Source organism: Lissotriton vulgaris, chromosome 12 (genome assembly GCF_964263255.1).
Source record: "Lissotriton vulgaris chromosome 12, aLisVul1.2, whole genome shotgun sequence".
Lineage (NCBI taxonomy): Eukaryota > Metazoa > Chordata > Amphibia > Caudata > Salamandridae > Lissotriton > Lissotriton vulgaris.
In genome coordinates this window covers 720,263,980-720,285,272 of record NC_141700.1, presented here as the reverse complement: position 1 = coordinate 720,285,272, position 21,293 = coordinate 720,263,980, and the positions used below count along the sequence as shown (strand labels likewise).

General features: G+C 50.3%; 1 non-coding gene across 1 annotated transcript; it reads right to left on the bottom strand.

Moving 5' to 3' along the window:
• Positions 1-10,939: 10,939 nt before the first annotated feature.
• TRNAN-GUU (transfer RNA asparagine (anticodon GUU)) lies at positions 10,940-11,013 on the bottom strand. The gene has a single exon. It is a non-coding gene; the product is annotated as a tRNA-Asn (tRNA).
• Between the last annotated feature and the right edge of the window lie 10,280 nt (positions 11,014-21,293).

Below are 21,293 nucleotides of genomic sequence, written 5' to 3'. Positions count from 1 at the left end.
TTTCGGGGGAGCTTGGTGCTGGATGGGATTTGTTTGCTGTGATAGGATAGAAGTGTTTATGCTCCTAAAATCAGCCCTGGATGGTCAGTCGACCATTTCCAGACAGTCAAAGCGGTTTTGCGTTGGAAAGCCCTGCCAGCATTCGTAAGATTGTGGGGGCCTATCTTGCCAATGTTGGTGTTGCCTTGGCCATTCTCTCGGGGGGTTTCTGCCTCCCTGATCAAAGGTGTACTCCGGGTGAAACCAAGGCTCTCTTGGAGGATGGCGCCAAGACTCCCTAGGTGTCTGGTGCCAGTTCCAAGGTGGAGTATAGCGCTGTTGTCGCGCAGGAGGGTAAAAAAAAGAGAGGTGACGAGCGTCAATTCCCCCCTTTTTTTCCAGTGCGGGCCAGGCACAAATATGATCCACTACGGAGGGATCTCTGCAAGTTACTATTATGCAGTCTCCGCGGGTCGTTTTTGGTGTTTTGCCTACCCATACTACTCTGCGGGCTGTGGATATCCCTCCCGAGTGGTGGGGTTCTAAAGGCCTATTGATGCTTAACCACTGCATGACCTTGTTTTTAAGAGACCATGCAGTTTCAGGTGTATCGTCGGTTAGCTCTGGTACGCCGATGAGTACTAACGTGTATGGAGTGGCTTCTGGGGGCAGGTGGGCAGCTCGCCTATTAGCTGGTGTTTTGTTGAGGTTATTTTTAGGAGAAGGCTGGGGGACCGCTGACTTTGGCTGAGGAGGTGCTGGCTTTTTTGTTGAGTGAGGTTTGCAAGATTTACTGGTCGCTGGTCCTGGGGTGTCTTGATTTGTCGAGCCTGCGCTAGACGATGGCTGTTCTAGTGCCACAGTGGTTTTGCTTTGATGTGGTTGGAACTCTACAGACTGTAAGTTATGGTTTGTGGTACTTTGTGTTTTATTTTTTGGAGGTGGAATGGTCAAATTTGGTTGTTTTATGGCTTTAGGTGGTTGTGGATGTGGATGATTTTTAGAGGACTGGGGGGCTTTTCGCTGACCTTTTATTTCTATACGTGTGTTTGTATCAAGTAGTGATGCCGAAAGAATGGTCATCTGGGCTTCCAGGTTTCTAATACTAAGTTGGATAGGTTTTAAGTACTGATACAGTAAGTCTTTTACCGTTGTCAGGACTTGTGAAGTAACATTGCATGTTTTACAGAGGTTAGGGGTTGCCTCTTTCAAGGTTGCCTGATGTGGAACATTAACTACCGGAAGAAGTGATATGCTTTGTTGGAGGGATTGTACTTCAGGAGTTGAATGGACTGTAGCATGGGCGAGAATAGGAGCTGATTCTGACGCACTATCGGTAGGTTTTGTACTACCTTTTTTTGAGATAGCTCCTTCCCTTTCTCCTTGGGAAAATAAGATAACGTTACACTGGGATTCTGACTGGGTTTGAATTTGGGTTTGACAGGCAGCTAGGTCGGGGGTTGCCTCGAGATTGTCCAAGGATAGTGACAGGTCAGACTCTGTCTGAGTGACTGAGAGGTCTACTATGGATGGTACTGTGATAGTTTCGGAGGCTGACAATGGCACAGGTAAAGAACAGTTTTGGGAGGTGAGGTGGATCGGAGATGTAGCAGTTGCAATAGTTCCCAAGGACGATCGCTTCGCGTTCATAAGGTCCAGTGACACTCTCTTTTCAAGAAGGGAGATGCTCTGGTTTATTACCTCATGAGTGCGGGTGATGAACAAATCAATAGGGTCGGTTATTTGTGCTACCTCCTGGGCATTTTTAGATTTGCTTTTGGTAGTGCTCCTAGTTTTCGGAGGCATATTTGTAGTCTGATGATGGATTTCAGGTGTAAAGGGAATGGCCCGGTCCGGTCTCTACCAGTCACTAACGGGCAACAACGGGCCCGCCCTTGGCCCGGGCTTAGCTCCGCGCTCAGCCCCGTGCGCGTCCCGCGTTGCGCGTCTCTAATGCTGCTAAAGTACTCGCGGATATAGAGGGGGCGTGGCACTGGGAGGGGGCGCGGCTCGCCCGGGAAGAGGACACAGCTGAGGATGTTAGAAGCTGCTCCTCCCAGTCCCGGGGCCGCGCCTCTCACCTCCTCTGCGGCCTCGCGCTGGTAACTCCTTTCACCGGTTGGGAACTCCAAGAAGAAACAGGTAACTGCTACTCCAGTAGCACAGGCAGGATTTGGACAATTCAAACAGACTCCTCTGAGCGAGCGGCTCCCGCGAAGCGGGGGCCGCGAGGAGTAATGAACTCTTCGGTGGGGGCGGGCACTGGGAGGGGGCGCGGCTCGCCCGGGAAGAGGACACAGCTGAGGATGTTAGAAGCTGCTCCTCGCAGTCCCGGGGCCGCGCCTCTCACCTCCTCTGCGGCCTCGCGCTGGTAACTCCTTTCACCGGTTGGGAACTCCAAGAAGAAACAGGTAACTGCTACTCCAGTAGCACAGGCAGGATTTGGACAATTCAAACAGACTCCTCTGAGCGAGCGGCACCCGCGAAGCGGGGGCCGCGAGGAGTAATGAACTCTTCGGTGGGGGCGGGCACTGGGAGGGGGCGCGCCTCACCCGGAAAGAGGACACAGCTGAGGATGTTAGAAGCTGCTCCTCGCAGTCCCGGGGCCGCGCCTCTCACCTCCTCTGCGGCCTCGCGCTGGTAACTCCTTTCACCGGTTGGGAACTCCAAGAAGAAACAGGTAACTGCTACTCCAGTAGCACAGGCAGGATTTGGACAATTCAAACAGACTCCTCTGAGCGAGCGGCACCCGCGAAGCGGGGGCCGCGAGGAGTAATGAACTCTTCGGTGGGGGTGGGCACTGGGAGGGGGCGCGGCTCGCCCGGGAAGAGGTCACAGCTGAGGATGTTAGAAGCTGCTCCTCGCAGTCCCGGGGCCGCGCCTCTCACCTCCTCTGCGGCCTCGCGCTGGTAACTCCTTTCACCGGTTGGGAACTCCAAGAAGAAACAGGTAACTGCTACTCCAGTAGCACAGGCAGGATTTGGACAATTCAAACAGACTCCTCTGAGCGAGCGGCCCCCGCGAAGCGGGGGCCGCGAGGAGTAATGAACTCTTCGGTGGGGGCGGGCACTGGGAGGGGGCGCGGCTCGCCCGGGAAGAGGACACAGCTGAGGATGTTAGAAGCTGCTCCTCGCAGTCCCGGGGCCGCGCCTCTCACCTCCTCTGCGGCCTCGCGCTGGTAACTCCTTTCACCGGTTGGGAACTCCAAGAAGAAACAGGTAACTGCTACTCCAGTAGCACAGGCAGGATTTGGACAATTCAAACAGACTCCTCTGAGCGAGCGGCCCCCGCGAAGCGGGGGCCGCGAGGAGTAATGAACTCTTCGGTGGGGGCGGGCACTGGGAGGGGGCGCGGCTCGCCCGGGAAGAGGACACAGCTGAGGATGTTAGAAGCTGCTCCTCGCAGTCCCGGGGCCGCGCCTCTCACCTCCTCTGCGGCCTCGCGCTGGTAACTCCTTTCACCGGTTGGGAACTCCAAGAAGAAACAGGTAACTGCTACTCCAGTAGCACAGGCAGGATTTGGACAATTCAAACAGACTCCTCTGAGCGAGCGGATTCTAACTTAATTTGTACCCTCCAATTTCAAATTCCTTCAAATTCGCAGAATTATTTAACACTTTCAATTTTCAATTTTTTTCATAACCAATTTTATTATGAGTTCAAGCAAAGCTCAACACAGTCCTCCACAGTCAGGAGGGAACTGTCAAAGACAGACAAAAAGAGATACATCATTAGCACAGCATCGAACCCATCGTTATATAGTAAATGGCGTCGAACCACCCCTCCCACCCAACCCCAAAAACACCAACCAGCCCCGCCCGCAACTACCCACCCCTTATCCCACCCTAACCCAGTGCACGCAATCACAGTCCAGCAACTTGAGACAGTCTGCAAAGGTGGAGCCGGCCAGCGGCCTAAGGTGCGGGATCCACATCCAGCTGTAATGCATCATCAATGTCCACGGGAGGGTCAAGGAGCAGGCCCCGGTAATCCGCCCACCGTTTCCAGATTTTATAATGTTTGCGGGGACAGCCCCGGGCTTCAAAAACAGGCTGCTCCAGACCCATGAGGAAGTCCAGTCCCGCCCTCCAAGCCCCGAGGGGGGGGGCGCGCTCGCTCTTCCAGGCCTGCGCCAGATCCCTCTTCGCCACCACCAGCCCCAGTAACAGCAAATGGCGCTTGTAAATATTGCCCCCAACATTCTCTAGAACATGAAGAAGACCCAACCTGGGGGTACGGGGCAGGTCCCAGCCCAACACCTCTGACAGGCAGTCCCAAACCCCAGCCCAGAATCGAATCAATCTCTCACAGGACCATACAGTATGGAACAGGGTGCCCTCTTCAGAACCGCACCTCAGGCATTCGGGAGACGCGACAAGGCCCGCCCGCCATAGACGGTGTCTAGTAAAATATGCCCGGTGGAGGTATTTGAACTGGATGAAGCGAAGGCGGGTGGCTATAGCAGCACCTCGGGGAGATTCCAAGGCCTCACGCCAGTCGTCATCGTCCAGTGGACCTACATCAGCCTCCCAGGAGGCCCGCAGCGCTGCGAGTGAAGGGGAACAGTGAGTGACCAGAGAGCGATATATCTGCGAGACCTTCTTGTCCCCCAGGTCTCCCATAAACAGTTTAGCTTCGATAGGACTAAAATCAGGGAGCTGTTCCATGCCCACCAGACTTGGAGTAAGCGCGTGGCGGAATTGAAGGTAGCGGAAAAACTGGGTCTTGGGCATGCTAAATTCGGAGCTAAGCTCTTGAAAGGACTTCAGGGTAGTACCAGAGAGGACATGACCTAGGGAGGAGATCCCAATCGCATCCCAGCCGTCAAATCCGGACAGGGACGCCAGCGCCGGTAACAGACCATTTCGCCACAGCGGGGTTTCAGCCGTAAGTCGACCCCACCAGCCCATCCGATGCAAGGCCCGCCGCCAGACAGCGAAGACCACTTGAGTGACTTGCGGAAGCAGTCGCCTCCGCCTAGCCGAGTACAACAGGGTATGAAGGGAGGCGCCACCCATCAGGGAATGTTCAAGGGCATAGGCCGGGTCACTACGGTCGCCATACCACCACTCGTTGAGCACAAGGAGATGGGAGGCCTGATAGTAAGATAAAATATCCGCGGCCGCCAAGCCGCCGCAGTAGGTAGAGAGGAAGCATGTGCGCAGTGCCACCCTGGCGGCACCGCCAGCCCATAGAAACCGGCCCAGCACAGAATCAACAGTACGGAACCACTGCGGGTCAACCTGGAAGGGATGATTCTGCAATTGGTATAGCAGACGGGGCAAAGCCACCATCTTGAAGATGGCCGATCGGCCGTAGATATTAAGCGGCATGCGCGTCCATGTCTTGACGTCCAGTTGGACCCGATCCCATACAGGCAGAATGTTCCGGTCCCATGCCACTGCAGGCGAGGCCGAGAGGAAGACACCCAGGTACTTCACCCCCTCAACTGCCACTTGAAGGGATGCAGCCCATGGGCAGTCCACTGCGGCGCCCCCCAGCACCCACACGGTCGATTTGCGCGGGTTAAGGAAGAGCCCCGATGCCCGACCAAACTCCTGCATCAGCTCCAGAACGCGAGGACCCGTACGCTGCAGGTCGGTCATGAAAAATAGCACATCATCCGCATATAAAGCTATGCGGTCCGAGTGATCTGCTCCCCAGACGAAGCCACGGTAGAGCTCATCGCGGCGCACCCTGGCGGCCAGCGGCTCCATGGCCAGTGCGAAAAGGTAAGGGGAGAGCGGACACCCCTGACGCGTGCCCCTGGACACCGGAAAACGGGCAGACGTCGTACCCGAGATACGCACTGAGGCCGTGATCTCGGTGTAGAGCAGCCTGATATAGGAGAGAAACACCGGGCCGAGATTCAGCAGCGGCAACAGGGCAAAAAGAAAGGTCCAGCTGACCGAATCGAAGGCACTATCAATATCAGCCAGCAGGAGCGCCGCCGGGTCCTCCGAAGACTAAATCGCTTGTATCGCGGCCTGCGCCCGTCGTATATTGTGTCTCGTTGCTCTTCGCGGCATAAAACCCGCCTGATCTGGGTGGACAAGGGCCGAAATGTGTGGAAGTAAACGGTTCGCCAGCGCCTTTGCCAGGAGCTTGGCCTCGAAGTTGATGAGGGATATGGGGCGATAAGAGTCATGGCGATCGGGGGGCCTACCTGGCTTCAAAAACACCACTATTTCGGCATGACGCCAGTCCGATGGGAGGCGACCAAGCTCGCGTGCCTGTTCCAGAGCCCGCAAATAATGCGGCCCGAGCTGTAGATGGAACTTCTTATAAAATTCGCTGGGGAAACCGCTCGGCCCCGGCGCCTTGCCTACATTTAACTGACCCAGTGCATCACCCAGCTCCTCGGCCGACAGGGGAAGGTCTAGGGCCCCGCGCACTTCATCAGATACAGCAGATGGGGGAACCGAAGCAATATAATCAGCGATAATGGCAGGGGAGAGAGTCTCCCGAGAGGCATACTGGCGCCCATAATAGCGCGCAAAACTCGTTGCAAGAGTTGCCGGATCTGTGATAGCCACTCCTGCACCATCAACAAGGCCCGGCAGCGTAAGAGGCTGTAGGTTCTGTTGGCACAGCCTATGGAGCATGGTGCAAGACTTGTCACCCCACTGGTAGACCCGACTACGAGTGGCTAACCACGCCTGACGAGCCTCATCCAACAGGACCGAGGAATAAGACTGTTGCGCCTGCAGGAGTAGCCGCAGTGCCAAATCATCGGGTGCCTCACCGTGTCGAGCCTCGAGCTCCTCCACCCGCTCCGCGGCCGCAGCAATGCCTCCCAGCCGAGTCCGGCGAACAGATGCACACCAAGCAATATCTATGCCCCGCAGGGTGGGTTTCATAGCCTCCCAAACTGTCACCGCATCCATCCCTTCAGTAAGGTTGTCCTGCCAATAATGGGCGATCGCGCTACGCAAATGTTGGGAATAATCAGGGCGCTGCAGATGCCACGCGGACATTCGCCACCGGAAGGGGGAGCGTGCTTTGCGCAGGTCAATTTGTACCGCCACTGGGGAATGATCAGAGAGCCCGCGAGGCCGAATCGCTGCCCCCTTCACTCTGTCCAGGAAAGCCCTCGGGACAAACACACAGTCCAAGCGTGAAAGGGAGCCATGGACAGCCGAGACAAAGGTGTACTCTCGCCGCTCCGCATGCAGATGCCTCCACACATCCACCCAGCCCAGACCATCAACCATAGCCCCCAACCGTGTAGGGGAGGGTACAAGTGCCACTCCCGGCCTCCTCTGCCGGTCCAAAGCCACATCCATCACATCGTTCCAGTCTCCGCCAATCACAGCCATGGAGCGGGGGAGCTCAGCCCACACAACAAACAACCGTTCAGCTAAGGTCCACTGCAAGGGGGGGGGGGCATACACACAGCCAAATACAACCGGCTCCACCCCGACTTTCCCCTGTACAAAGACAAAACGGCCCTGGGGGTCAAGCCACTGACGCTCATGTACATACGCCAGCCGTCTATGAATAAGAATGGCTACACCTCTGGACCCCCTGGTGAATCCGGCATGGAACACTTGATGGAAGCCAAAGCGCTGCAAGCTCAGGGCTTTCGTACCTAGCATGTGCGTTTCTTGAAGAAGGAGTACATCTGCCAAGTCCCTCTTAGCCCATCGAAGCACCGCCCCCCGTTTAATCTTGTCCAATAGTCCCCGTACATTCCAGCTAAGGACACGCATGGACGCGCCATTGGGCGCCAAGTGAGGAACATCAGCCATGATCACAATGCTCCCAGCCCCACGCTCCCAGACCCCCGGCCCACATCCCAGACCCCACAGTTGCAAAATACACAAAGACCACGTGCACCCCCAGAACCAGAACCCCATACCCCACAAATCCCGAAGCCCCAAACCCTACTACCCCTCCAACCCCGACCCAACCCATAATCAACCAAACACCCAGGTTCCCCCCACCCCCACCCCCATACTTCAAGGAACAATGAAGTACCTGTCGCGGTATACGGTACTTCAGGCCCAAAACGCAGCACCCAAAGCCAGCCATACCAATGGATCCCAACTAGTCCCCCCCTTAACTAATCAGACACACCCAGAACCACCTCCCAGTCCCAACAGGAGGAGGCAGCCCAAAGTACGTGCCCTGAACCCCAATAAACACACAGTAAAGTCATAAGCAGAGCACCACAAGAAAGTTACAGCCCACGAAGGCCCCGGCATTCGCCAAGAAGGAAGCCATACTGCACCAGTCAATGTATGTCCCATCGACCACAGCTCGGCCTCCGCCAGATATGGTCACATGTAGAAGGCAGCCAGCAGACAGTCCCCATGATGGGCGATCAAGAGCCTCCATCAGATTGGTCCGCATCCGGCTGTGTGTCCCCCAAGAGAGGGTCCCGGGACAGGGACCTCCGCCGGGAGCGGGACTTGCGATGACGTTTCCCTTTGCCAGACGGGTTGCTCCTGTCCTGAGACGAGCCACGCGATGATCCAGAGTGCAGCCCCGGTTGGACGTGAGGTCGGATCCTGACTGTTTCATCGGTCCAGTTGAAGACGGCCTCCGGTGTATCAAAGAAGAGGGTCTTGGAGTTGAAGATCACCCGGAGGCGGGCCGGGTAGAGCAGCGAGTATTGAATTTTCAGGCCACGCAACTTGGCCTTGGCATCCAGGAACGAGTGCCGCTGTTGGTGGACCAGTTTGGTATAGTCCGGGAAAATCATTATTTTATGATTGTCATACAGCAGGGTGTCCTTCAACCGCGCCTCCCGGAGGATGACGTCCCTGTCGTGGAAGTTGAGGAGCCTGGCGATGATCGGGCGAGGCCGCTCCCCGACCGGCGGCTTCTGTGTCAGGGCGCGGTGGGCATGTTCCACTATGAAACATCGCGACAGGGAGTCCGGAGGTAGCCAGCTCTCCAGCCACCGGGACAGAAAAGCGTCCATGGGTCCCTTCTCGCAGTCCTCCGGAAAGCCAACGAAGCGCAGGTTGTTTCGCCTCGCCCGACCCTCGGCATCCTCCACACGAGTCGCCAGGCCCCGTTGGATCTGTTCCATGTCGGCAATCTTCTTCTTATTCAATTTTCAATTTTACTTCTTTATTTATATACACTTTACTAATCTGCTAGCATGATTTAATTCTCTAAGCAGTTGTGGACCCACTGAGTGACCTAAACAGACCACCAAATGTCCCCATACCACAGGTTAAGAACCACTGTTATAGGATTATTAGTACGACCAAACAACCAAAAAGTTTTCGGGGCTTTTCTGATTTAAAGGAATTAGAAGAAAGTGGTAGACTTTGTGTGAACAGCCTGAGAAGCAAAACAAAAGGCAGAGAAAATGTTTGCATAATATTAAAGCAGAGCTCCCAAGTTTCTGGTTGAATGTGTGGGTAATGCATCCTGCCTGGATTTTTGCTTTGTGTTCTGGTACTTGCAGACCTGATTTTATATTAAGTTATACGCATATGATTTTATAAGGCAAACACAAGATTTTATAATGCAACCAAAATAATATGATGGACGGAGTGCTAAAAACTTTTCAGACACTCACCCCCAGTCACTATTAAATCTGGGTTAAATCCATAATCGCTCACTTCACCACCCCAGCTCAGACCCAGCCATATGCAAATCAGTCTTAAACCTGCTTGTCGTGATAACAGTCCAGTTGAACTACCACTCCAGGTCTTCATTGGAATCGGAAACAAGCATCCTTGGACCAGTTTTGGGGTAACACCCCTCACCAGCCAGGCTAGCTTGAATCCAGTGGCAAAGTGAGCAACGGACTGGCAGTTCAGGCTGGACCATTCCCAGGGAGAGCTGGGTCAAGACTGATTTGCATATGGCTGGGTCTAAACTGGAATGACATTTACCCAGACCTGTGACTGAGAGACTATGTTTGATTGGCTCAGCATTTTGTCCATTTTTGATTCTTTTGCTCTATAATATTATAATGGCATGAAGGGGAATAGAAATCCCAGTTTGCAATTTTGAAAACTGTACTGGGTGAGTTACTCACCTCTGGACCTGCTAACTTGGAGAGATCTGGTAAAGGGAAAATTGTTAAGGAACTTGGAGGTGACTCTTGATTTTGTTACAATGGGCCTCTTCTCCCTTTCTGTGTTACTCAGTAAACTTAAGCATCAGTGTGAAGTGAACTACTATTTGATTGTCTTTAGGTGCTCTCACTTCTTTAAAAGCATCTCTATTCTCACAATGAATGTACAAATATAAACCGGAATCGCCATTTTTGACTGACATAATTAAACCGTACGCAGCATGATACATACAGCAGAGTGGCGCAGCGGAAGCGTGCTGGGCCCATAACCCAGAGGTCGATGGATCGAAACCATCCTCTGCTAGAATTACTTTTTTATTGTTAGAATCGCGCTGCTTCACATTTTATCCTCATAAAATTCCCTGCTTTCCCTTTTAAATGTTTTATGTTCATTAAGCACATTATTTCTTGCGCGGACCTCGCGGTCCCCACAACTATCACAGGGAATCACCATGATTCCGGGGGTTCGGTCCTTATCGAGGATCTTTTCGCGTTCTGGCTCCAAGCAGAGGCAGGAGTTTTTTTTTTTTTTTTAAAGCGCAGGCGTCTGCGTTTAGTCCTCGAGATACCAGTACTTTCCCCTGAAAGATTCGAGCCTCACATATATTGAAACATTTCCAAAACCATCTAACGCTGCGCTCATATTCTATTTGAACTATCCACACACCATCTAACGCTATTTCATCGGGTCGCCCTGTAGGTGTCGCTGTCCTCTGCCCCGTTTACACCTGCTCAGGATGTGAACAGCGCATACAGGCTTTGGAAGAAATCACGCTATAAAGGGCTCACAAACATGCGAGCCCTTCCGCTGTGTAGTGACGTTTTATAGATTAATGAGTTTAAGCAAAATAAGTAGTCAACACCCAGTTGTCATGTAAAACAGTATGCTACGCTAATATAGCACACCAAAAGTAATTCCCGTCCCTGGGTGGGCTCGAACCACCAACCTTTCGGTTAACAGCCGAACGCGCTAACCGATTGCGCCACAGAGACTGCGTGAACTGCCGTGCACTGTAGGTCTTCTCGAATGTAATTAATCGTGGTATGTCGTAGAATTAGGCTTTGGAATGCTCATGGATACTACCACCAAAGTATGTGCTTTGAAGTGTGTTTTTTTTAAAACATTCCCAGTAAGCAAAAAAAAAGATGACCCAGTAGTCCTGGAACTGAAATGCTGGCATTTTCAGGCGATTGTTAATATGTGGTCAGAGGTCAGACTTGCTGTAGGAAAGCCAATAGATGGAATGGGCTGACTCATTACCACGTGTTGTGTGCAGTGGTGGGTGTGCATAGGCCTTCGGATGATGACCGCTGGTCAAAAGGCCCTTAATTCATGCATTTCTATGTTTTTGGGGAAAACATGAATGATGATGAAACAGCTAAAATGATCTCTAGGTCAGATTCAAAGAGTGAAAATGGCTCTGACATTTTAAGCAGGACAGCTTTTGCACAGCAAGAAGGCTTTGCATGTTATTCATAATGTGCACTCCACACGTAATCTGTCTGTGGTAACCCGCGCTGTAGTGAAAGTTAATCACTTCTACTGATGATTCTGCATCTGAAGTGCTGAAAAGTATGAAGATTAAGGACTTGTAAATAACAGAAAATAGTGCCTATGTGACTTTTACTGGAGTTGTCTCTATTTAAAGAGAACCGCTCTTTCATACGCACTCCTTTTCTTAAATTAGTTACAATTTCCTTTTTCATTTTTTAAAAATGTCTTTATTGGTTTTGGAAACAGGCATTATCCAAACCTGCAGCAGTTGCAATGAGACATTCGCACATGGCTATATATCAAGATGAAAGGATATCACATTTTATTGTAGTCTGTCAGCAAGGTTCTGCATATGCAACAGCAGCAGCTCACCATTACTCAAAGGACACAGAAGGGACTTGGCTATCAGGAGTGCAGAAGGTGCATTGGCACCAGGGGCCAGCTGAGCGAGATGCCCACCGAACACCTATTTGGTGGTATTTTACACTCAGTTCTGAGGCCATAAAAGCCTCTTTCCCTTATTCGCATTAGGACACAGGGCAGCCTTGCTACACCACTGGACAGAGGCAACCCAAACAAAATTGTCTTCTGCTCTCCTGGTCATCACTCAACACACATTGTTTGGGGGTGTCGGATGCAGAATACCCCAGTGAAGGAACTGAACACAGTAGGCAAGTGACTGTCTACGAGTAAACCTTTATTGTATTATTATTATTATTATTATTATTATTATTATTAAATTTCTAAAGAGCTCAGCTACCCGTAGGTTTCCCGGCGCTAAAACCAAAAAAAATGAGGGGAGAGAGTCAGAAGAGAGCTGTTAGATGTCAAATAGCCAGGTTTGTATCTGTCCACGGAACCTGAGATAGTTAGGTTCAGTTCGTATATGATGAGGGAGAGAGTTCCAGAGTGAGGGAGCCAGCCAAGCGAATGAGCGGCCACCCATTCTGGCTTTCTTGATTCTAGGAACCGACAGTAGGTTTTGATTAGAAGATCGGAGATTGCGAGCGGGATGGTATGATTGTGCCAGGGGGGTTTAGATAAGAGGGGGCTAAGCCGGAGTTTATTCTGTGAATGATGCAGAGGGCCTTGAATTTTGTCCGATTTTCAATTCGGAGCCAGTGCAGGTAACGAAGGGCATTGGAGGTAGGAGAAGTGTTAGGTAATTTAAAGAGAAGTCGTGCAGCCATGTTTTGAACTGTCTGCAGCTTACGCGTCACCTCTTTACTTGCTCCCAGAAGAAGGATGTTCCCGTAGTCCAGTCTTGAAGTAATAAGAGCCTGGACCACTGTCTTCTGAGTATGCAAGGGAAGCATCCAAATGATTTTTCGCAACCACTTAATGATAGTGATGCAAGTGGATGATGTTTTAACCACATGGTTCTTCATAGACAGTTGGTTATCAAAGGTGACGCCAAGGTTGCGAGCAGTTATAGATGGAATGGGTAAAGGGCCCATTTGTGAAGGCCAATACTGGGGTCCCCATAAGGTGGTGTTGGGACCGAACAGAAGAACCTCAGTTTTACCCCCATTTAGTTGAAGTTTGTTGTCTAACATCCAGGCTGCGATGTTACTCAGACCTGTACGGAGGGAGGAGGATGAGGAATGAGAATCAGAGGAAAGGGAGTAAATAATCTGAGTATCATCGGCGTACGAGTAAATAGTGAGCCCAGCTTGCTCTGCAATAGCAGCCAAAGGTCTGACACAAATTGAACAGCAAGGGGCTCAAGATGGAATCCTGCGGTACACCGTACGCCGATTTAAAAGTTTGAGAGGCAGAGGACGAGGAGAAAACTTGAAAAGTACGGTCTGAAAGAAAGCTAACAAACCAGTTGAGAGCTGTGCCGACAATACCAGATGATCTGAGGGCATTGATAAGGATGGCATGGGAAACCGTATCAAATGCGGCACTCAGATCAAGTAAAATGAGTGCCACGGTTTCACCCTTATCAACTCGACCCCTGATGTTTTCCGAGACCCCTAACAGGGTGGATTCAGTCGAGAAGCCACGTCTGAACCCAGATTGAGATGGATGAAGTAGTCCACTAGCCTCAACATGTGTTGACAATTGAGAGTTGATGTGTTTTTCCATAATTTTGGAAAAGACTGGAAGAAGTGAGATTGGGCGAAAATTAGATGGGATACTAGGGTCTGCATTAGGCTTTTTTAGCAGGGGTACTATCATTGCATGTTTCCAAGCAGCGGGTACTGAAGCTGTGTTAAGGGAGGTGTTAAGAAGATCCACAATCAGCGCAAGAGAAGAATGGTCTAGTTTGTCTAGTATGTGGGGAGGAAGGGGGTCCAGAGGAGAGCCGGACTTAATTTTGCGAATTATGTCAGAGAGAGTCGTGATGTCAAATGGCTCCCAAGTGTCGGTCAGAGGAAAGGAGGGAGAACTGATGTCAGGATGAGTTCTGGAATCACAAGAGATCAATGGTACTAAGGGAGTGGAGGGAGTATATGGACCTGAAGTAGAAGACGAGTCCTCTAGTGCCAGCTGTTCAGTGAGTAAGATAGGGGTGGATGGGTGGGACAGCTCAGAGGAAGGGGTAGATTTCTCAAAATTGGAATAGATGGTGTCTATTTTGGCTACAAAGAATTCGGCCAGTGAATTACACTGCGCAGCATCTAGGCTTGGTTGTTTGGGTTGACACAGAGCGCCCGACAAACTCTGAACTACCTTAAAGAGAGCTTTAGGGCGATTTTTTGCTTCAAGAATGGTGATATTAACATGCTCAACTTTAGCAATTTTACATGAAGAGTGGTATTTGTATAAAGCGGCTTTATAAGTTTGTTGTAGGCAGGAGGAGTCCCCTCTGCAACTCATTCTTCTACATACGAGTAAGCTGGTCTTCACCCATGCAGCATCAAGACTGTCCTTACATTAAAAAAGGTCTCCTTCTTGTCCAGACACTTATTGTCTCATTACCTTCCCCGGAAGTGGTCACTGGCCTGGGGGGGTCTATTGACCTCCAGTTTACAGACCGCACTGCAGGGTCCTAGCTTCCCCTCTAAAGCTGCCTGGGGAAATCATGTACTCTGTTTGTATTTATTATTTATTACAGCGCAAGCCATGCCAGAGATTATTCAGCTTCAAACATCAGCTAGTAAAAACCAAGGTAGGACAATCTGGTCCTTGCTAGATTAGGAACCCAGGCTGCCTCAGTTGAAGCCTAGTAACCTGGCTTAATTTTTTTTTTAGAAAATCCCTCTTTGGCCATGCTTGCTAAACTGTTAGAGGTAGATGTTTTTCCAGACATAAAACTACCAATTGACATGAAAATGACATCACTCGAAATGACATCACGTGACCTTTGGTACAAGGGTGACATCACAAGAAATCACATCATAGGTGATATAGATTAAAGCAAATGTTTTTGTGTCTTTTAACATTGATGGCATGAGAAAATTTGACATAAATAACTGAAATTTGAGCACTACCACTGCCTTTAATTAGCAACCAATCTCTTCAGAAGAAAGGGTGGCTGTGCGGCAGCAGCTGCAGGCATGCACTTGAAAATACTGCACTACCAGTGGTGATGGAATGATTTTCAGAGTCGGGGTGCTGTAATCACAGGCGGCTCCTCGGCTATGGCGGAGGAGCATCGCCCCACCTGCTGAGGGTGTAATAAAATGATACTAAGACGAACTTGGCGATAATAGGGTTACCTAGTTGGCCGCACTATACGAGCAGTCTTACAAAACTTACTAATGTTGTTACGCTCAATCCCCTCCAGAGATACCGCCCAACCTCCCAGAAAACAGGTAAATAATCAAAGATAGGAAGGAGCGTACTAATCGAAATTCTGTCTGTAGAATCTGTATTGTGAACTTTGAGAATTGTTGAACTGAAGTAAAAAGAAATCTGTGAACAACTCAGAAGACGTCTCTATGGAGAATTGTTATTGTGAATTCAAATTATTCAATGTGAATTTCGATTAGTACGCTCCTTCCTATCTTTGATTATTTATAATAAAATGATAATAAATTGGTTTTATTATCATTTTAATATTCCCGTTTCCGTATAGAGCCAGCCAAGCCTAGGCAGGGCAGGGCTCGGCTGTCGTTACAGCCAGCACGAGAGGTGCAGCATGATGGTTTGGCTGGCCGTCTTATGTTGGCCAATCCATCAAGCACACTCAAGTTTTTCCAACCTAGCTATGTTGTACAGCTGGGTTGGAGAGCACATGCTCCCAGAAACTTTCTGAGTGGCAAACCAATCAGCTCATACCAAGACTGGCGCTGCTCTCATGCCATTGAGAGCAGTGCCGGGATTGGGTGGGGAGCCTGTGCTGGTGTTCCAGAGACGGCTGGGAAAGAGGGAGCAAGATTTCACTCCAGTCCAGAGCACAGCTAGCTTTGCGATTCAAATGTATTTAGCTGAGTGCTGTGGAGGCCCCTTGAAACACCACATGAAAACGATGAAGGATTAATTTCTCTTTATTTTCCGGAGCGCCTGGAACAGCTTGTGAACCTTCCCGCGGTCGGCGCCAATCACCTAAAATGGCCGCCTTCCGCTTCCGGTCCCGCCCTTCCGTTTCCTGTCAAAGTGACGCTAGACCGTCACCACATATCTCCCCCCTTTTATGCAATGACACAACAGAAATTCTAGTCCTTACTTGTAGTCCATATCAAAGTCCTTGAACCTTCCTGGCATCTTTACAATCCTTCCCGCTCTCGTCTTCTTTGTACCATCTCCCACCTTGCCACTCTGTATCTCTCTGTCACTCCTTCCACTTACTTCCCCCGTAGCGCTCTTCATCACCTCCCTGTCTGTTTTTTCCATGCTCCCGCCTTCCGTTCCTTCCTCAGCTCTGTCTTCTCCATTCCCTTCCGTACTGCTCTCTCCTACTTGCTCCCCACTTTCTTCTACATTACTCTTGTTCCTTCCGTTACTTCCTCCTACTCCTTCTTCTACATTCTCAGTGTCGTCCTCCGTCTCTACTCCCCACTTCAGGATCTTGCTGCATTTCGCCATTCTGTCCTGTGACCACACTTTATCGTCACTGAGTAAGGCCGACAAGGCATACGGCTCTATTACTCGTAGGGGTGGTGAGAACTTGCTCTCCCCTTTCCTTTTTAAGATGGCTGACTTCACTCTGACCCAGTCGCCTTTCTCCAACTCCATTCCTTGCACATTATGTCTCTTGTTGAAATGTTCCGTGTACACATCCTGTGCTCTCTCTAGGTTCCTTCTGACCACCGCCGGTGACCATTTACTTTGCATCACCATTTTTCTCCATGCCATGTTATCCTTCGTGAAGGCATCCCTTCCTCTCAATACTTTGAAGGGACTGTACCCCGTGCTGCCAGGAGTTATGCAGTAGGCCCATAACATCTTCAATAATTCTTTCTCCCAGTCCAGTCCATCATCAATAGCCGCTTGGATGGTTCCCATTATCACTCTATTGAAGCGTTCAACTTGACCGTTGCCCGCTGGATGATAGATGGGGGTGTGATTTACCACAATGCCATTCCTGGATGTAAACTCTTCCCACTTCACTGACACAAACTGCGGTCCGTTGTCGCAAGTGATGACTTTAGGGATTCCTTCCCTGATGAAAACGTTGCGTTGAAAATCTACTACCGCCTCTGTATCCACTTTCTCCTTTATAGCCACCTCAGGCCACTTAGAATACCAGTCAACCATGACGATGGCATACTTCTGCACTCCATCCTTGTTGAGGACGGGTCCCATGACATCAACTGACACCATTTCCCATGGTCCTTCCGGCACTGGGAACTTTCCTAAAGCTGGTCTCATCACGCTCTGGGATTTGTCGCCAGTACGCCTGTCGGGCCAGGGCCTTGGTTTTGGTGATTCCCTGGTGCCCTTCATGTAGGAGTGCCATCAAGTGTTCAATTATGCCTTGCGGTGGAACCACTTTGTCGCCTCTTAGAAGAAACACTGGATTCTCTGCCAGAGACAGCTCATCTCTTACTTCCCAGTACCGTCTTAGTGCCTCCTTTCAGTGCCTCTTCTCCGGCCATCCGTGGGTTACATATCCCTTGATCACTTCCATGTCTTCATCTGCCTTGTAGGCCTCTTCCCAGTCTTGTGCGCTAATCACCCTTTCCATGTCCTGAATGGTGGCCACTATGTATCCTTCCCACTTAGGGCGCACTTGCTCGTTCGCTTCCTCCATGGCTGCCGCTCGACTTAAAAAAACTGCTACTTTGTTCTGCGGTCCTGGTTTATGTTCAACTTTATATACGAAGTCTAGCAGACGCAGTGTCATTTTGGCAATCCTCGGGGTGGCGTGCGCATGCCGCTGGATGTCAGTACCTTGACCAAAGGTTTGTGATCTGTTCTCACCAAGACTTTTGCACCCCACAGATACTGCCTAAATCTCTCCATCGCCCAGATGACAGCCAGCATCTCTTTCTCAATGACGCTAAACTTCTCTTCGTTAGGCGCCAGAGATCTTGAGGCAAAACATCTCCCCACTCTCCGACCGCTGCATTAGCACCGCTCCCAGGCCACGGTCACTTGCATCTGTTGTCAGTATCGATTCTGCATCCAGGTCAAATCCCAAGGTCGTGGCTCCCCCACCAGAATAGGAGGTCAACACATCATCTGTACCTAACAGTGTGACTCTACTACAAGCAATCCAATACCCCCGAGAGGCACTTGAGGGCAAGATAGGCGAGATGTGCTCAGAAGTATCCATCTTGCGCCAAGACTTAGGTAATGTATCAGAGAGGGTGACAGTGAAGGACACTAGACTTTTGAAGGTGGAAGCTGTGGTACACAACCTCAGGGGTGGGGTTGAGGAGCTCTGCAAGATCAACACAGATGTTGTCAGGAGGATGTAGAAAGTTGAGTATGAAGAAATAATCTCCACTTCGTCAGATTTCTGGAGGGGGTTGTTGGTACCACCACAAATGAGTTCTTGACAACATGGCTGACAATCACCCTCCCTCAGAACAATTCTCCATGGGCTTTGTAATGAAACCGGCACACAGAGCCCTAGGCAGAAGGCCCCTTCTATGGGTCTCAACGTGACCCATAATAGCAAAGTTTCTCAACTTCTTAGATAGAGACATGTCCTTTACAAGGCACATTACAAGGGGGATTTGCTCCACAAGAACTACAATACTATGGTGTTCCCAACTATGGTCGAGAGATGCAGCATCAGCGCCATATATTTGGCTCAGGAAAAACAAAAGTATGTACCCTCCAGCTACAGTACCTGATCATCTTGAAAGATGGGTGCCAGGCCTTAGACCAGTCAACAGAGGCAATGGAGAAGGGGATGCAAACCTACTTCAGGTAACACATATTGTCAACGACTTCCCCATCAGGATCTGGTGAGGGGAAATGATCCTCGGGACCGAAACGTCTACATCCTCTTGTCGTCAAAATAGCAGCACTGGAGAAAGATGCAGGAGGCCCGGGACAGCAGTTACAGATCTAAACCCTGGACCCTGGTGTCAAAGCCCTTGAAGGGGCAACTACATAGCCGGAACAGTGTCCAGATGGCTGCGGCCCACTGTACCCTTGGTTAGGGCACAACTGAATTCGGATTCTGGGCACGTGTCTCCTTACGCAGTTTTGCTTTCTCGCATTTTTATTTTATCTTGCCCTTTTCTCCCTTTTCTTTCTCCTTCTTTTATATGTCATTTAGTGTTGACGTTTTCGATTTTATTGGGGGCTGGGCGACAGGTTTTTTCTTGCCCATAGTTATTATATAATGAAGCGTTACAATGTGGCAGGGAGAAAGTCGGGGGTGAGGAGTGTGTTGGTTCTTGAGGGGTGAATTCCAATGTTTTTCTTTCTTTTCTTGGAGTTACTATGTTTGTTTTTGGAGACCACATACAGTCACAGTGACACATGGGCGGCAAGAGGCACGTGAATGTGCGTGAGGCAACTACACAAGTACGCTGTGGTGGTAACCACCACCCATACCAACCCAGGGCTCTCAGTGTTACCATGGAATGTTAACAGGCTGGGAAATAAGATCAAATGTGGTTTGGTAATGAACTATATTAAGCATGTGCAACCTGACATAGTTATGCTACAAGAGACACATCTACAAGGCACTCTGTGCCGTTTTCCAGGGCGGGAAGCATACATGGCCTTGGCCCACTCGGGTTATACTTTGAGGTCCAGGTGTGTGACAAAATTGATAAACCCACCCCTTCACAGTGGCCCGTACTGAAACGACCCGCAAGGTACATATGTGGGAGTAGGGGGCATGTGGGGTAGGCAGGAGATTACCATTATTTGCCTTAAATCCATACCCCGGCTCTAAGCCTCAACACTGGCCAAAGTGGTCGACATCCTTTTAGAGACTCTCAGTTCTCTTCATATTTTGGGTGGGAATTTTAATGACGTGATGCAACTATGGCTAGACTGCCTGGTCTGAGACTCATATGGGGAGGCCACAACTACCCCATTGGCCCGATTTGTAGATACACTGGGAGTGGTCGATCCATGGAGACGCAAACACCCAGACGCCCAACAGTATTCTCTGGGGCTCATAGAGCCTATTTGTGACTAAACTATATTTTTGTACTTGACAGAGATGTGGGGGAGGTAGCCTGAGCAGAATAATTGTTTTTTCCTACCACTCCCCTCTCCTCGTCCAACTGGGAACAAAGTGTAAGCCTCTGGCCATGGAGTGGAAACTAAACACTTGGAATCTCTGAGATCAGGGCACGGATATGGGCCATAGGGTAATCACTGAACTCTTCTTTGTAGAAAACGAAAACTCAGTTGAATCAAGAGCTGTGTTATGGGAAGCCTATAAAACCATTCTGAGAGATAGGGAGCAAAACCTGGTCTCCCAAAATAAAAAGTGGGAAGTGCTGAAATTAGAACACCTAGAATGCAAATCCTCTGCCTAGAGGATCAGTACATCGACTCGCTTGGCCCTCTTACTCTACTCTTTAGACAGCTAGAGACCCTATGTACAGAATATTGCAATTGTCACAGGCTAAGGCTAGACAACAGAGGCTGGTAATGCTGCACCTGTTATATGAGGTTGGGGACAAGACAAGGAAGCTTATCGCCTGGGTTAGCAAAAAGGATTGAAGGCCAGCTGGGTAAGTGATATGAATGAATGAATGAAAGTATTTATAGAGCGCACGATGGCCAAACGGCTTCCTGGCGCTGAGAGCTCTAGAGAACAGAACAGACAGGGCAGAGGAGGTTAGCGGGGGTAGGCCTGGGCAAACAGGAATGTTTTGAGCGCTTTACGGAAGTGTGAAAAGATAGGGATAGAACGCATAGAAAGAGGAAGGGAGTTCCAAAACCGGGGCGCAAGGACAGAGAATCTGGTTCCACCAGTGCGAGTTTTGCGGAAACGGGGAACAGTGAGGAAGGCAGAGGAAGATGATCGGAGAGTACGAACAGGGGTGTGGGTAGAAATCAGAGAGTTGATGAACGTCGGTGCAGAGCGATCAAGAGCCCGATAAACAAGGCACCCTAATTTGAACAGGGATCTCTGCAGGATAGGTAACCAGTGGAGAGATTTGAGGACAGGAGTGATGTGGTGAGTTTTGGGCAGATGAAAGATGAGACGGGCAGCCTGATTTTGGATTGCTTGAAGGCGGCGAGTTTTGTAGGCAGGAATACCCACGAACAAGATATCAGAGATATCTGGGTGACAGCCCACACCACAGACACCCAGGTTGTCCAGGTGTTTGCCAATGTCAATAGTTCGTTCTACGAGGTTCTCCCTTTGAGTGATCCCACTGCCATTACCTACTATCTGGACGGCATTCTGTCCCCGGAAGCATTGGAAGGTGACCTCACCGTCACTGAGATACAGGCA